The following is a 17,317-nucleotide window of genomic DNA, read 5'->3' on the forward strand; positions in this document are numbered from 1 at the left end:
AAGGGAATTAGCTTCAGTTGCTTGAAATTAAGTGTGATGGCTGATATATCTACTTCAGAGGCTGGTGTTATAATTAAACAAAACAATATATTGTCACGTAATTTGGCTTCCTTAATTTGCCTGCCACTTAGGGTTATCTCCCAAATACACTATCTGCACGCAAGCTCTTGTTTCAGGGTCAGCTTTTGAGGGAACCCAAGGAAGACAGACAACATTAATGGAAGCCCAATCCCAAGAAAACAATGCACATTTGAATATTTCAGATAAAAAGAGACATTTGAAACTAAAATTCCAAAGTGAGTGCCTTAACCATTGTTTTCTTCAAGTCAAAGCACTAAAACATGGAATTTTATTTTTTAAATTTTGGGATGATTCCCATGACTTTCTATGCCATTAATGTATCTGGTATAGATTATTTTCCACAGAAATGTTGGCAAAATTCCCGAAAGGGAATAGTCTTTTTAATATATCGAGTCATCTTTGTGTTTATCTCACAAATAAAAGGCTTAATATATGTTTGCACCGAAAATAGTGCTGAAATTTGAGAATGTACTTAAAAGAAGAAAAAAAAGAAGATTAATATTCAGTAATATTCTACTGGTTGGAATGTATTTTACAAGAAATCTAATTACTTTTACAGAGTAGTTGAAAACCTTAGACCTAGAATATGTGAGTGATTTTCATTTGAACAAATTAAGAGAATTGATTCATCTTTGTTGCAAAGCGATCCAGTTGCATTTAGTCAGGGAACATTCACAGTGTTTGGGCTCAGTGTTTCTGGAAACATAAAAAGAAAACTAGAGCACATTTTCCCTGCAGGCTCTAACTTGAGAATTCAATTAAGATTTATTGATAAAAGACTGTACCAGCTAAAATATATTATCCTAATTTAGGAATCAATAAGCATTTCTGTGATTTTTATGCACTATAAATTATATACTTTAATTTATACCTATCTGATGTCCAAATGTGTTGGCAAATGAGATGCCTAAAGCAATGTGTGGGGATAGAATAGAATTCTGTTAATGTTGAAAAGATGTAGCATTTGTATTCTAATCATAACAGAGCTTATGTGGACTGTTTTAACAACTTGCATACTAGGCTCATTACATTTATATAGTGTCCCTTCTGTCTCTAGTCTTTTACACCTGGCTGATCCACCCACACACCATAAAGACAAACTGAAAGTGCCTAAAGTTTTAGGCAATTACCTCCACACTTTCACATTTCTCTCTCCCAAAACATATACCTCCTTCTGGCCTGCTTTGGCTTTTGATAGCCTGCATGTGTAACAGGGTTCCAGTTGGGGTTGAATTCAGAACATTGATTGACAAACTGGCAGCATTTCTTGGTTTAGGTACCTGTAGCCAGTCCCCTCGAAGATCTCTGTTCTGCTCTTAGTTACATAAGATGGTCAGGGACCTATTCTCTTGGGGACAAGTCTCAGAACCTCATGTTTTTCCTCAAGACTTCTTGGTATACAGAGCTTGCTTTTAGTGTAAGGTATAGGGAAATTTGCATACTAATGAAGAAGCCATTTGGGAAAAAAATGAATCAAGATCTGAACAACTTCCTTTTTGAGGTTTAACATTGTTAGAAATTTTCTGACATTGCAGTGGTTCAGTCCAAGATTTTTCATTGGAAAATAGCACCAAAGACTTTGAAGTAGAACTCTCCGTCTGTGATTTGTGCTTAAGACCCAGCCAATTCAAGGCCTAGCTATCTAAAACAAGCACATATGGGGTGCATGAAAATACTCTAGTAGCTTCTGGTAATGGCCTAGCAATTGTTATCAGCTTCATGGATCAATGACTGAATGGGTGCAAATATAATTTCAAAAATTAACTAGGTAATGACTGTACAAGACCAAGAGATCTGGCTAAGGAAGGATATCATTATAGCAGCAGATAGGTGTTCCTGAGACTGTGCAGAACAAGTAATCAGTAGAGATACCAACTACAAAAGCAAAACACCTCTGCTGTTAAAGGACTTGATAGACTTTTTGGTTCTCTCTTCTCACTTCTTTCTCAAAGCTGAACTGACCATTGTGGATGGTTTATTGTGGGAAGATCACAAGGAGGCAGACATTGGTGTTTCTGCAAATATGAGAATGAAAATGTCAATCTGATAAATTCAGTTGTGGTTTCCAGCTTTATTTACTTTTAGAGTTTTGAAGCTTCCCTCTATTTCTGTGTGTTTCGGTATAAGCTACAAATATTGTGAAACTTAAATCACAGTTCTATTTTTTCTATGGGAGCATAATAACTGAGCAAGAAAACATAGTTGATAAATTTACTTTTTAAATATCAACATGACTTAAAATGTTAAGAAATTTTTAAAAAACAAGGAAACAATATATAGACTTATAATAGCCTGTTTTACAAGTCTCAAAGTGTTTAAGTGAACAGTAGGGAGCTGACTGAGAAAGATGCTGAGATACAGGATTGATTGAATAATAAGAGAAGACCATTCTGTTTTAGAAGGGATAAGTGGCAAGTAGGAGACCTAGACAAAAACAAGAGCAAATAAAGCCAAGAAATTGAAGTTGTTTGTCTTAACTCTGTACTTTTAAACCTGATTCACACTTCCATTCCTTATATAGCTAACACCCAATAAAGAAATAAACCTTTGGATAAAAATATGTTAGAAAACAATGAAAGAAATAAAATCAGATTTTAAAAATAAAATACTTAGTAATAGGCTTAAACAGAAAAATATAAGATCTACTTGGGAAAAAATTGGGGAAATAGAGATATACTTTTATAGAAAGACTCAATAATATAAATATGAAAATTCTTCCAAAGTTTAATGGGTTAAATCAATGTCATCCCAAATGAAATTCCAAAAAGGTTTCTTTTTTCTTTTTGGACTTGCAAAAATAATACTAGAATTCACCTATAAAAATAAATGTATGAGTGTAGAGCCAGAATATTTCTGAAAAAGGAGATTAATATGAAGGAAGGAAATATACCTACCAGATGTCAATATATGTAAATCTTCAATATTAAAGAATGTTATTACTAGCCAAAAAACAGACAAATCTGTGAAACAAAAGAGAATTCAGAAATAAACTCCCAGGGGTGCCTGGGTGGCTCAGTTGTTAAGCATCTGCCTTCGGCTCAGGTCATGATCCCAGGGTCCTGGGATGGAGCCCCACAGCTGACTCCCTGCTTGGGGGGCGGGGGGAAATCTGCTTCTCCCTTTCACACTCCCCCTGCTTGTGTTCCCTCTCTCACTGTCTCTCTCTGTCAAATAAATAAATAAAATATTTTAAAAAAAGAAAGAAATCCCCAAATATATAGGAATTTACTGCATAGTAAATATATCTTTCTGAATCACTGAGGGGGAAAGGGATTATTCAATAAATGATGTTGGAACAACTGGGCTGGCAGTTGTTTAATAAAGATCTCACAATAAATTCCAGATATGTAAATATTTAATTGTGAAAACAAAAACATAAAAGAACTAAAAGAAAAGGTGAGACTTTTTTTATGATCTTAGAGTAAGAGACTTTTTATAGGAAGATTGAAAATCCAGAAGTCATTAAGATAGTAGATTCATACATATGACTAGACAAAAGCTAAGAGCTCCTACAAGACAAAAATAAATACTGTAAGTGAAGATAAAACATAACCAACCAACTGGAGAAAAAACTATTTGCAACAAATGACAATAAAGTTCTAATTTCCTTAACATACAAATAACAGTTGCTAATCAATAAGAAAAGAGCAACCAAATAGACAAAAATTGACATAGGATATAGACTTGCAAATAAATTTAAAATATTTTCTTTAACAAATAAATGATGCAGGCACAAAACAAAGTCTCCTTCATGACTCTTAATACTGGTAGGCAGGGCTAATAATCAAACGGTAAACTTTTGTATAACCATACTAGTTGCTATTATGACTTTTGCCCAATCTGATTGGTTAGTGCCCATACCCTTTCCAGTTGTTAAATATTTTAAATATCATCCTGCTAGTAGAGGATTAACAGACATAAACCAATAAAAATGCACACCAGAGTTTCTTAACCTCTGCACTATTGGTATTTTGAACTGAATAGTTCTTTATATTGGGGGCCGTTCTGTACATTGTAGGATGGTTTAACATCTCTGGCCTCTACCCACCAGACGCCAGTACTAGCAGCTCCTCCTCCTCAGGCAAATCAAAATTGTTTCTAGACATTGTCAAATGCCCCTCCCCCTGTTGACAGCCACTAAGACATATAATATGCCACATAGAGTGTTATAAAGGAAAATAAAGATGGGTGGGCAGAAACAGAATGGAGGGAGGTATGTGTTGCTTTCAGTAGGGTGGTAAGGTAAACACTGAAAAGATGACACTTGAGCAGCAACTTAAAGTGAGTGAGCCATCCTGCTACAGAGGAAGGAGGATTCCAAGCAGAGGGAACAGCAAGAGCCAAAACTCTGAAACATAAGCATGCCTGGCATGGGTGAGGAATAGTGAGAAAGCCATAGTAGCTGGGGCAGAGTGAAAGAGAGAGGGATTGATAGATGAGGTCAGAGGAAGCCAAGAGCCAGATCTTTTAGGGTAGTGCAGAGCCTGGAAAGAACTTCAAATTTTACTTTGGATAAAATGGAAAACCACAGGAGAGTTTTGAGAGAAGACTGATACGATCTATCTTACGTTAACAGAAAAAGAGGAGCAAAAATAGCTAAGAATCTTATGAAAAAATAATCAACTTCAGTTGTAATTAATTCAAAGGACTTCAAAAAATTAATGTACCATTTTTTTTTCACCTAGGATATTAGTGTAGATTAAAAAGTTGAAACATCCAGTGATGCTGAATCTTTACAGAAACAGGCAAATGCCTCTGCTTTTAATGGATGTAAATTGGTACAACTTCTTTGGAGGACAATTTGTCAATACCTATTAAATTTTAAAATTGATGCAGTAACTGCATTAAAAAGAAATTTAACTTATAGATGTACTTCACAAATGTGCAAAAACATATAAAATTATTTCGTGCAGCATTGTTTGAAATACTAAGAATTCAGCATTTTGCTCAGTGTTCACTAGCATTGGACTGGTTATATAAATTACAGCAAATTCATATAATAGAAGCTGTGCAGCAGTCAAAAAGTTTAAGGTAAATCTATATAGGCTGATACGGAAAGATCTTCAAAATATTGTTAAAAAAAATAAAGCTAAATACAAAAGCAGCTTATAGCATAATTCCATTGTTATTTAAAAGAATTTAAAAAGCATATTTATTTTGCTTTAAAGATGTTCATTTTCTTTATATCTGGTTCTAATTAACTGATTTGCTCCCTATACTTTTCATTAAACATAATACAAGATGATAACAAATGAATGGTTCCTTCTGCTTGCATGCTTGATTTTTAGAACTTTATTTTGTAAATTTATATTGGGGGACTCTGCTTTTATAAGGTATTACATTCCTTACATTTATATTTTAATATAATTTCATAGTAAACATAATAATACTTCTAAAAGTAGAAATCTGATGAACTAGTATATGGATAGAAAATATTCTTGGAGAGATACATGGGGAAATGTTAACAATGATTATCTCTGGAGAGTAGAACCAGAAGTGGGTGGAGTAGGAAATTTTATATTTCATTTTATACCTCCAAGTACTCATTTAAGTTTTTATCTAGTTCGTATTTTCAATAATATCAATAATAATTTAAATTTAAATAAAAGAATAAAATCTTCTAGAATACTAGTGCCACTCCAGAGCAGTCTCTACCACTGCCCTTGAACTCCTGTCTTCTGGGCCTGTCTCCCATTCCTGGTCTAGGATTACCTCTTGGAAATAATAACAAATTTGGTTTTCCTGGGTTTTATGCTCAATTCTTTGCCTCCATTTGCATCTGGTCTGGCTTCCATTCCTCCTACCACTCCACCTCATGTGATTTAACCTGTAACTGCTTGCTTAACTGGCACCAACTGGTCTTCCACGAAAGTGGATCAGACCAAAGTTTCATAAACTTCCGAGTCCAAGCAATGTTATCACTTAGGAAAAGTGATTGCAAAAAAATAGTGATATTTAATAGAAATGGACTTCATTAAGATGCTTAATAACTATATTGTATCCAAGGTAAAGATAAAAACTGGTTGCTGTTGTCATGTTTTTATTATAAAATCATAGGTTATAATGAATTGTACATGGTTTAGGGCTATGTGAAGAGATGCGTACCTTGCTCAGATATACTCATACCATATACAAACATACCCATTACAAAATAGTAGAGAAAATTGGGTGATTGTTTTCTTACTGGCCTTCAACGGGCCCATTTTTGGTGCCACACAGGCCAGAGAATACATAGGAATATTGTTTCAGATTGCCTTGGGGCCATATGTACTTTGCAAGGGAGTACTTCTTATCTGTCTGTTACCCACCTCACCCCATGGTTGGTTTCCTCTCATCATTCTTAAGCAGCACTTTCTGGCCATTACTCCCACCTCTCATATGCAGGTTGAATTATTTTCATCTCTGCTACTATGACAGGTTACCCTGAGTTGTTAACATGTAGCCAATAATCAATGATGGCATTCCTAACATTTTCACTGGGAATCAAACAATGTACATAGGTGTACCTGTCAATTTTTTTTATGTCCAAACCTATTTCGTGCTTTTTCTAACCTTTATTTATTTATTTATTTATTTTTGCCTTGTCTCTAACATCTATTTCTGAACAGAGTTTTCTAGATAAAAACTTCCTGATTTGTTGACTTCTTCCAGCGAAATAACTGTCAGATTCCCATCTGGCCTTTATACTTTCTTCAGCTCCAAGTGGATAAACACTGAAGGGGGAAAAGCGCAGATATTAAGAACCAGTGTAAATAGCATATGCTTCTTTTTCTACTCTGCCAATGCCAGTAGTGCTATTGCAGTCCTGATTAATAATGTGGCTTATTGAAGCCAAAAACAGTGATTGTTTCTCCAGTAATTATATTAAGACAGTATTAAAATGATTATTCCAGTACCTTACTCTTTAAGGACAGCTGAGATTCTTTAAAACTGTCTGAAAAGCTAATTTGATGAAATCTTATTTGATATTTTAATTACAGTATGGGGATATTACCATGGAAAACACATTCTCCAATTGCCTGAGTGAAAAGCTTTCGGGAAAGAAAAGATTGCTGTGGTGATCGTTACTGTGGTTTGCTGGCCACTGTCAGATCATAGCGCTCCGGATTATCATCGCACCTAGTGATCGGTTCTTTTTGCGTTCAGGTTTTGGACATCTGGACAGATCTTAGCAGTGCCTGCCCTCCTTGGTGATCCACCCTTTCTTTATTTCCTTCCATTACAAAACTTTAGGAATTTCTATTTTGTCAGAGTACGTCCACATTCTACATAAAATTCTCCCATCTCCGATGCTTTTAAAATGTGCTTATGGACCTACACAGATGGGCAACTACCACAAGGTATATTCCTTGGGAAAATTTTTTAACTTCAAATAATGTGTTAGTTCCCTATTTTATCAACTTTGTATGTTTTAAGTTTAACATATTGAGTAATGAATGATATCTGGTTTGAATAATATTTCATATATAATAAACCTCACTACTAATGTATAAAGTATGAGTATGTATGAGTATATGTATGAGTATGTATATATAAAGTATGAGATATAATCAACAGAACTTTATATTCAATCAGCCTCAAAAGGACTGCTATGTGAATATCTATTTTACCTGAGATGTAAAAAGAAAAAACTGAAATTTTGCCTGCCATCATAATAATTATTGGGAACTGATAATAATGTTGTATAAGTCTTTCAAAAATAGGATTATATGAGAAATTAAAATTTTTTAATGTTTTAAATATAGGTTCTTAAATTTAAGATACATGCATTTGCAATATGGATGGAAAGTTTCTTGAAAACTAATTTTAATTACATGCTTTGTAACATGTATATTTTATGATCATATATAATAACAACTGATGATGACTAATAAACAGGTAACTCATCAATTTTTACTTATTGAATAGTTATACTGTATTCTCAGCTCTGACAAAGAACAATTACTTACAATTATTATATTACATTTAGTTTTTTCTTTTCAGGTACCTTTATAAAACGGGGTCTCTAAAGCTCAAAACAAAAGCAAAAACATAATCTTGACCCAGATCTTTTTCCTCTATATGCCTCATGTTTATTCTCCTTCTAGAACTTCCTTTGAAGTGGTGACAGGCCAAAATATGGAAGAGGGAAGCAATAAAGAGAAATCGAAATTTCGCTGCAGCTATTTAATCGTATTGTTAAAGTCAGTGTACCAACTTGAAAAGAAGAAAGATAGGAAGTGGTGAGAAAAGAGATCAGATAGAATAAGTAAACAGAGGTTTGGATGAAAGGCTGGCTAACTTGGATTTCATTCTACAAGTAAAAGGAAGTCTGAAATTTCCTGATCAGGGTTTTGACATAATAAAAATTATCTTTGCAAAGATTAATCTGCAACAAATTAACAGGAGTCAAAAGAGATAGGGAACAGCATGATATAGGAATCTGTTCTGGTCAGAGGTCCTGACCACCTAGAGTGAAGTAGTTCTTCTGCAGAGGCAGATAGTATTTAAGAAATATTGTGAAGAAGAAATGGGTAGAGCTTTGGGACTAATTGGTATAGGGAACAAATGAGAGGGAAGGATAAAAGCGACTCTCAGGCTTATTAATGCAGCAGAGTTAAATATTTTTTATGTAAGGACATCTGAAGAAAATCATAGCCGCTTACAGGGTACTAGTTATAATTTAAAAATCCAATGACAGAGGTGCCTGGCAGGCTCAGGCGGTAGAGCATGCAACTCTCGATCTCAGGATTGTGAGAGCCCCATGTTGGGTAAAGAGATTACTTAAAAATAAAACCTTTAAAATAAATAAATAGATAGCTAAATAAATCCAATGACAGGGGCGCCTGGGCGGCTCAGTTGGTTAAGCGTCAAGCCTTCGGCTCAGGTCATGATCCCAGGATCCTGGGATCGAGCCCCGCATTGGGCTCCCTGCTCAGCAGGAAGCCTGCTTCTCCCTCTCCCACTCCCCCTGCTTGTGTTCCCTCTCTCGCTGTGTCTCTCTGTCAAATAAATAAATAAAATCTTTAAAAATAAATAAATCCAATGACAGAGAGAAACATAATAACAAACAAGTGCCATTAAGTCACATAATGCTTTTAGATGAAATTGTATTTTATGAATCACAATAGCCATATATGTGTGCTCACATTGTGCACTGTTGGATTCTTCTGCACACTGACGTTAAGATGAATACTACCCGGGGGGGGAGGGTGGTGTGTGCAGTGCACAAGCTACCCTGCCAGAGGCTGTGACTATAGCATCTACAATCTTTGGAAGCAGTTGAGCAAAACTTGAGGAAACCTGTTTACTCAGTTCTCAGATACTATCTAGTTCAGAATGGTTTCAGAGATGCTTTGCAATTCCTTAATTCCCAAGGCAACAAGGCAACAGTCATCCATAGATTGGCTACCAATTGGATGAAGAGAAAGAAGAGGACTACATTGTTGCCAATCATAATAGGAGAGTTCACAGAAGGAAGGACTCTTCTCCCCTCCAAATCCCTGGTCTCCCTGCTTTCTTAGATAATGTGGGGACTAAGAATTATCTACTATACAATTAGTTTTCTAGAGCTGCTGTTAAAAAAAAAAAAAAATCACCACAAACTTGCTGGCTTAAAACAACAGTAATTTTTTCATTCACTATTTTGGAGGTCAGAAGACTGAAATCAAGGAGTGGATAGGGTAGTGCTCCCTCTGAAGGCTCTAGGGAAGGATCCTTGTTTTCCTGTCCAATCTTCTGGTGACCCCCGGCAATCCTTGCTGTTCCTCGGTTTGTAGTCCTGCTTCTTTCCAATCTCTGCTTCCGTCTTCACTTGGCTTTGTCCATATATCTGTGTGTTTTCATCTCTTCTTATTAGGACACCTCTCATTGGATTTAGGGCCTACTCTACTTTAATATGACCTGATCTCAAGAGCCTTAATTAATTACACCTGCAAAGATCCTATCTCTGAATAAGGTTACATTCTGAGGTTCTGGGTGGACATGAATTTGGGGGAAACACTGTTTAACCCACTACAGAGACCTAGGTAAAAACCTAAACATGTCCCAGGCATGTGCTAACATCTTTTAAAGAAAATGTTGCATTTTTACAGTTGCTGAGTTATGCAAAGGTAAAAAAGCAATCTGTTCTGATTCTAAAGTTCAAGTAAGAAAAGAAATAGCCACAAGGCTACATTGGGAGTGGGTTAAAGCAAAAATGTTTTGATTGAATACAACAACACAAGGCATTAAAGAAAAGGCACCATCTCCAAGCTCCAGCTTTAAATTCTTGAGAGCACAGCCTTCCCTTGAGTGCTGACTTTTACACGCATACCTTTCCCTACTTGTGATAGACACGTTCTGCTTTTGTTCACTATGAAAGAAGGAAATGAAGGAAAGAAGATAGGACATAATTCCACAGGCTTCTTATCTGACTTTTCTTTTCCTGTAACAAAAACCTTTTATTTTGTCAATTGATGTTTAAATTGTACAATTCGTTGCTATCTTGATCTTTCTTTCTCTAGTTCAGCATATTCATCCAATGAAGCCCAATTGGAATACTTTATTTTTTCCAAAACATTCTAATTGTTTATTAACATTGAATAGAATATGTGGGATTTTTTAAAATATCAGTTTGCAATTCTTTTTGAAGTTTGTATAAAATTGTGGGTTTTTAAAAATTCATCACAGTTTTTTTCTGAACATGAAATCTTTATCATTTGCATAAAAATAGGAAAGAGGCAATGTGAGAAAAGATATTAGATTTATAAAACTATCTTCTTACTTATTCATTGTTGCTTTCACATTCTTATGTGGCAAATTAAAGGAAGAATTACATCATTGTAGGAATTCAGTAAACTTTTCCTATGTAAGACTAAATTTGGCCTCCTGTCTGAATTAAATAAGAACAGAAGAAATATGTTTAGTCAGAATTATAGGGGCTGATGATAAAAAGATGAGTAAAACTCTGCCCCTGCTATTGAAGTGCTAAACAAAGTAGTGATAAAGAAATAATTATAATGTGATGCATGCCACAGTGGTGATATTTACATATTGCTATGACATTATAGAAGATAAGTTGGTCAGAAAAGGCTTCCCTGGGAGATGGCATTTGAGCTAAATCTGGAAGGATAAGAAAGACTTTGCCAGGCAGAGAATAAGTTGGAGAAGGATGCTCTAGACAAAATAAATGGCTATGCCAATTCATGAGTTGTATTGTGTTCAGAAAATGTAAAGACAATTATTGTGTCTAAAGAATAGGGTTTGTGTAACGGATGTAACATAGCAGGAAACAAGGATAAGATCATAAAGCAGATTGAGATCAGGTTATGATGTGCTTTGTCCATGTAGTAGGGATAATATTTTTTTTTAATTTGTCATTGAGAATTTACCTGTTTTTTTTTTACATTTTTAAAAATGTTATTATGTTATGTTAATCACCATACATTACACCATTAGTTTTTGATGTAGTGTTCCATGATTCATTGTTTGTGTATAATACCCAGTGCTCCATGCAATACATGCTCTCATTCATACCCATCACCAGGCTAACCCATCTCCCCACTCTCTTTCCCTCTAGAAACCTCAATAGGGATAATATTTTACAAATACTAAATCAATGTATTTTAATGTCTCCATTAAAGCATATTCCTTTGCATGCTTGCACCTCCAAAGTCAAGCCTTGAGGCTTATCATACCATAATTTGGGAGATAACATAAGATAAAGTGGCCTTTGATTAGGTTTAAGCCTCAAAGCAGACTTTTTTGACTTCTTTAGGAAGGTAGTAATTGAAAGAGTCAGGTTTTATAAGAGAGAAAAAAGGACTTACTAAATTCCTTGATCTCTCTCCCCAAAATTTCAAAAGCTAGCCTATACAGTTTGTGTCAGGGAAAGGCAATCCAGACAGGAAGGTTAAGTGGGAAGAGTCTTGTGCATTATACAGAAAGACGAGACAGGAAGAGTGAAACCAGGAGCGTGTTTCCTCGTTCCTCCCAGTTCCTGCTTTGAGACAGCAGAGGGATTGCAGGTGGAGGGTGGAACATGAGAAGGAAAATCATTTAGAAACATTGAAACAGAAATTATAAAGACCAAGGGCATTAGATCTAGGGACTCACTCCTGAGGAGCAGTGTCGGGGAGGCCACAGGCCTAGATGAACCCCACCCTTTACTCAATGCAATGTCCAACAACACAGCATAGGAACCATGATATGGAGGTGGGGATAGATGATGGCCACATAAATAAACTGAGGCATATCTCCTGGCTGCTCATGGCTTATGCATGTCCTACAGCAACCTCAAAATATCCTGAATGCTTTTGAGAGGGAACCTGAAAGTGCTGAGAGTACCAGTAAACCAGCCTAGCCTGGGACCACAGAAAGGACACTCTGTGAGAAAACTTAAAGGCCCAGAGCAAATGACCAGGCTTCAGTAGTGGATGCAATCCCATCCTCCCAAAAGTTGCACCTCAATGCTCACCAGTCCAAGGAGAATACTCATTCACCCTTTTCACCATAGAGGTTAGCCCAAGTAACATATATTTTTTTAATAGCTAGATGGTTTGATGTGGGAATACAGAGATAAAAAAGACAGGCAGAACTTTCTGAAGAAGAGATATTTGACTTGAACCCTAAATGGTGAGAAGGAGACAGCACATACAGATCTGGGGAGGATCTGAAGTAAGCTAGAGCACTGCGAATGAGGACAGTGGCAGAAGATGAAATCAGAGAGGGAGGCAGAGGGAGAAGATACAGAACCTTGCAGGCCATGGTACAGAGTTTGGATTTTATTCTGATTACAATGGGGAATCATTGAAGGGTTGCATGAAGAGGAGTGACATGATCTGATTTACCTATTAGAAAGATCATTCTGGGTGTTGTATGAAGGGTGGACTATAAGGGACAAAAGTAAAAACAGGGCAACTGGTCAAGAACCAGTTTTAGTATTTCAAGTGAGAAATGACAAAAGCGTAGTTATAACAGCAGAGATAGTAAACAGTGTTGGATTTGGTATATATTTTGGAAGTAGAGCCAGTAAGCCTTGCTGATGAATCTGACTAGGATGTGAGGCAAAGAGAGGAATGGAGGCTATTGGTTTGAGCAACTGGGGTACAATGGCCATTACTGACATGGGAGGATTTGGTGGGAGATGAGTGAATTCGGGGAGAGGTAGAATCAAGAGTCTTGTCCTGGCAATGTTAAATTTGAGATGCCAGGTAGACATCCAAGTGGAGATATGAAGTTGGGAGATGGCTATACATCTGAACTTTCAGAGCAGGACAATATGGAGTTGGAGACGAAGGGTCAGTCTACAGATTATCTGTAGCATATAGATAGTATTAAAAGCCAATGGACAGGATGAGATCATCTAGATAGGGAGCAAGGAACTCCTCTTACCACTACAAGGTCCTGTGAGCTGCACCACCCTTTCTTCCCAGCCCAGATCCTCTCAGAGAGTAATGGTGGAGGGAGAAGAAATCTGAGAGACTAAGCATCCTATAAAACACTACACATTTTATCCAAAGGGATGTTTAAAATTATTTTGCTGGATTACATTTACAGGTTAAGATTAAATTTAGATTTTCTTTTACCCACTACACAGTAAGTGAAGGCTTATCAAATCAGCCCTAAAGAAAATAAAGAAATACCATTTTCTTTGATCACCTGAGCATAGTGTGAATAAATCTGAGATCTTGCTTCACATATGATTTTAAACCAAATTATTCTTACTATAAACAAATATTTGTTCTTGTCACTCTCCTGAATGAAACTCATGGATAATAAAATTGATCTATACGTGGTTCCAACAAAATCAATATAATATTTTAATGTCATATATACAAGAGAAAGAAAAGGAATTTAGAATAAAATAATATGTATTTCAGTATGTCAAGGCTCAGGCACAACTACACTAGAAAACATGAAGTAGTCAGCAGCTTGCATCTATCTATAGATTCACCATAAATGTGACAGCCAGAAATGTGGATGCGTTTTTGGCAACCCAAATACCCAAACAGCATCCGCCATCGATAACACGATTCTCCAAAATGACAAACAACTTTTGTAAAGTTCTGAACAAAACTAAGTACATACTTCCCTTGATTTACACAATACTTTCATTCCTATAAAACTGCTGTTTAGATGCTTAAACAGGCTTTCCACTTACATGAATTTCTCTGGAGACATTTAAAAATTGTGCAAGATATGAAATAATTTTTCATTAAGTAAGACTGTCCATGCATTGCAGGACATTTAGCTTCCCTGACCCCTGCCCAATAAAGGTCAATAGTAATCCCAATCACATGACAACCAAAAATGCACCCACGAATTTGCAAATATTCTTAGGGAGGTCCACTCCCATTGTGGACCTCTCTTTAAGTGACACAAGATTATTTTTTAATTAATAGAGAGCCAATGAAAAATTAGAAGCAGAAAGGTATTCACACACCAGTGTTTTGGAAGATACCACCAATGGCATAGTATAGATTGAAATGAGTAGAAATCAGTGGCTTAGAGTTCCATTAAGTGGCCATTGCAATATTTCAGATACTAGATAATAAAAGCCTAGATCAAGATCATGGCATTATGAAGGGAGGAGAATCAAAATCTAGACACAATGTAAACAAAATGAAAAAACTAGAAGGTCAATTATACATAGATTGGGGAAGAAAGAGGAATAAGGGATGGCTCTAAGCTTTCTAATTTGGGAGAAGTGATAATGTCATTCACTGTATTAATGAATATAAGAAGAGCAGATTTGAAGAACAAGGGGGTAGAAGATAAGTTATATTCCATCTTATGAAAAAGACTTGAGAAGCTGCAGGGTAGTTTTCCTTCTACCCATTTTACCATTAATTTGTTCCACAAGAATATATTGACTATCAACTATTTGCCTGTCACTGGGTTTGTAGCAGTAAGACAATCATACTCTCTACCCTCAAGGAATTTACCATTTAATGAGAGAGAAAGACATTTCAACCAATGATTATACACATATTTTATCTAATTATAATTTTAGTGCAGTTGTGGTAAATGCAATAAAGACTTTGGCATCCAATGAAAAGTTGACCTAATTGGTCTGGGCAGTAAGAAGATGGCCACTGCTTGAGAGGCTCCAGGAACTCTTATGCCCACCAGTTTCTCAGCCATGCTTCCCTACGTTGCTCTGCATTGCTAGGATATGACACTGGTTGAGAATCATTGAGATGACCTATTGTTCAATTTCCCCAGCCATTGTCTTTTTGTGGTGTCTGAGACAGGCCTGCAACCTTATTATCTATCATGGCTTCCAAGTGAGAACAGGGCTGTTACATCTTTCACTGATGCAAAGTGAACTCATTGGGAAAAGAACAAATCATTTTTCCCTATACAGACTTTTTCTTACCAAATGCCTCTAACTCTTGGTGCAGTTGTGACAGCAACTGACCTTTTTGAAGTGTCGTATACATCCATGGAGCTGGACCTTCATACCTGTGACACTATGCCAGAGAATTGTCAGGTAAACCTAAATGTCTACCTGCCTCTCAGTGTCACTTCTCCCACTCCCTCCGTAAAACTCCACCTCTACTTTCCTGATTCATATGGCAGCCTACAAGAAAGCTGGTTCTTTCAAAAATTGTCTCAGACCAACAATCTTTAGGAGACTAGTAAGGAAAAAGCCAATCTAACAAAAGTGCAGAGCAGTTCCAGCAAAATCAGCAGGTCCTCAGCCAGGTTTCTTGTGTCTGTGGCAGCCCATGGGAACGGTAAGATTACCTGACACTCCCCATGCCCTAAAAGAGACTTGGTCCCAAGAGAATTCCTCCTCACTACCACCTTGTGAAGAAAAACTGGTGCAGCAATTTCTCAAGTGAGAGAAAGTTTTAGTTATTATCAGAATAAAAGGGGCAGGTGTTACATAAAGTGGAGTTTGGTAAGCTATAAAACTGTAGATGAAATAAGTTTCTTATCCTTAAAATCTGACCCATTGACATTTAAACATCTATCTTCAAATCATTCGATATTGAACTGGCCAGAGTAAATGTGAAAGATTTTCCATTTTGTAGTTCTGACTGCAATGCTGCTTTAAATGTAATTTTAATAAATAAGTCACTACTACCATGTAACTCACAGTTTGGAAAATCAGTATTTGTATGAACTTCTGAATTTTGCCTCTAGACCTAAACCATAGTTAACACACACACACACACACACACACACACACACTTTTTTTTAATAGAACAAGTCTAAAATATGATAAGCCAGGCTACAGTGAAAATAAAAATTTTAACATCTGTATTTTTAAAATATCTCAGATCTAAAAGATCACGAATTCATAAAGCCCTGACCATCCTCCCGACACATGTTAGATCCATTGAGAAAACCTAGGTGATTAGAAAGTTTATGGAATCTTAATTAGTTAAATAGGGGTGTTTCAAAAGGCAAAGAGGAAGTTTTGCATCTGTAATATGCTATTTTACTATTATCATTGACAATTTGAAGACAATAGACACAGACATCTGTTTGTAAAGCAGACAGGATCTACGCAACATCTACAGAAGAGTAATTCACTTGTGCTGATGTCTAATTAGAAAATTGTGAAAAATTGTGTACTAAAATACTCCAACTATTTTCAAGAAATGTAACACAGTGTATATGTGATTACACAGAGAAGCACAAGTCACTATTTTTCTAATTACAGTTTCAATGAAGATAGAATCAGTTGCATTTCTGATAGTGACAGGTGTGCCTTTAAAAATATATTATTTCTCTTTCAGTTACTAAAAATGATGACTGTGGAAAATATTGAACTATCTTGATAATTGGGGTCAGAAAAGAGATGATGATAAATAGATTCAAATCCTAGGGCATATATTCAAACTAAGTATGTATAAATAATGAGGTCTCACTTAGCTATAATCTCTTTGGGAGCCTCTTTTCAAATTCAGATGTGAGAACTGGGAAACACAGGCTGATGCAATATTCTGAAAAATCCTCCAGGGAAAAAAACATCTACAAAACAAGCATATCAAATGAATTATGTTCAAGAATTTAAACCAAAATGTTAATGCTAAAAGAGCAATACAGGATCATGAAAGTAAAATTATCTTGCATTATCATTTTAGATCAGTCTCTGTTTTGAAACTGTAGTAATTACCTTCAAGAATATATCCCTTATCTGAAACCTGAAAGCTATAATTATTTTGTCTATCTTGGCTTGAAAAAAAAAAAAAAAGACATTACTTTTATGAGAGCATTTGACTTGGTAAAAGTAATAAAACGATAAACTCCCCCCCAAAAG

This window comes from Halichoerus grypus, chromosome 3 (assembly GCF_964656455.1).
Source record: "Halichoerus grypus chromosome 3, mHalGry1.hap1.1, whole genome shotgun sequence".
NCBI classification, from domain to species: domain Eukaryota; kingdom Metazoa; phylum Chordata; class Mammalia; order Carnivora; family Phocidae; genus Halichoerus; species Halichoerus grypus.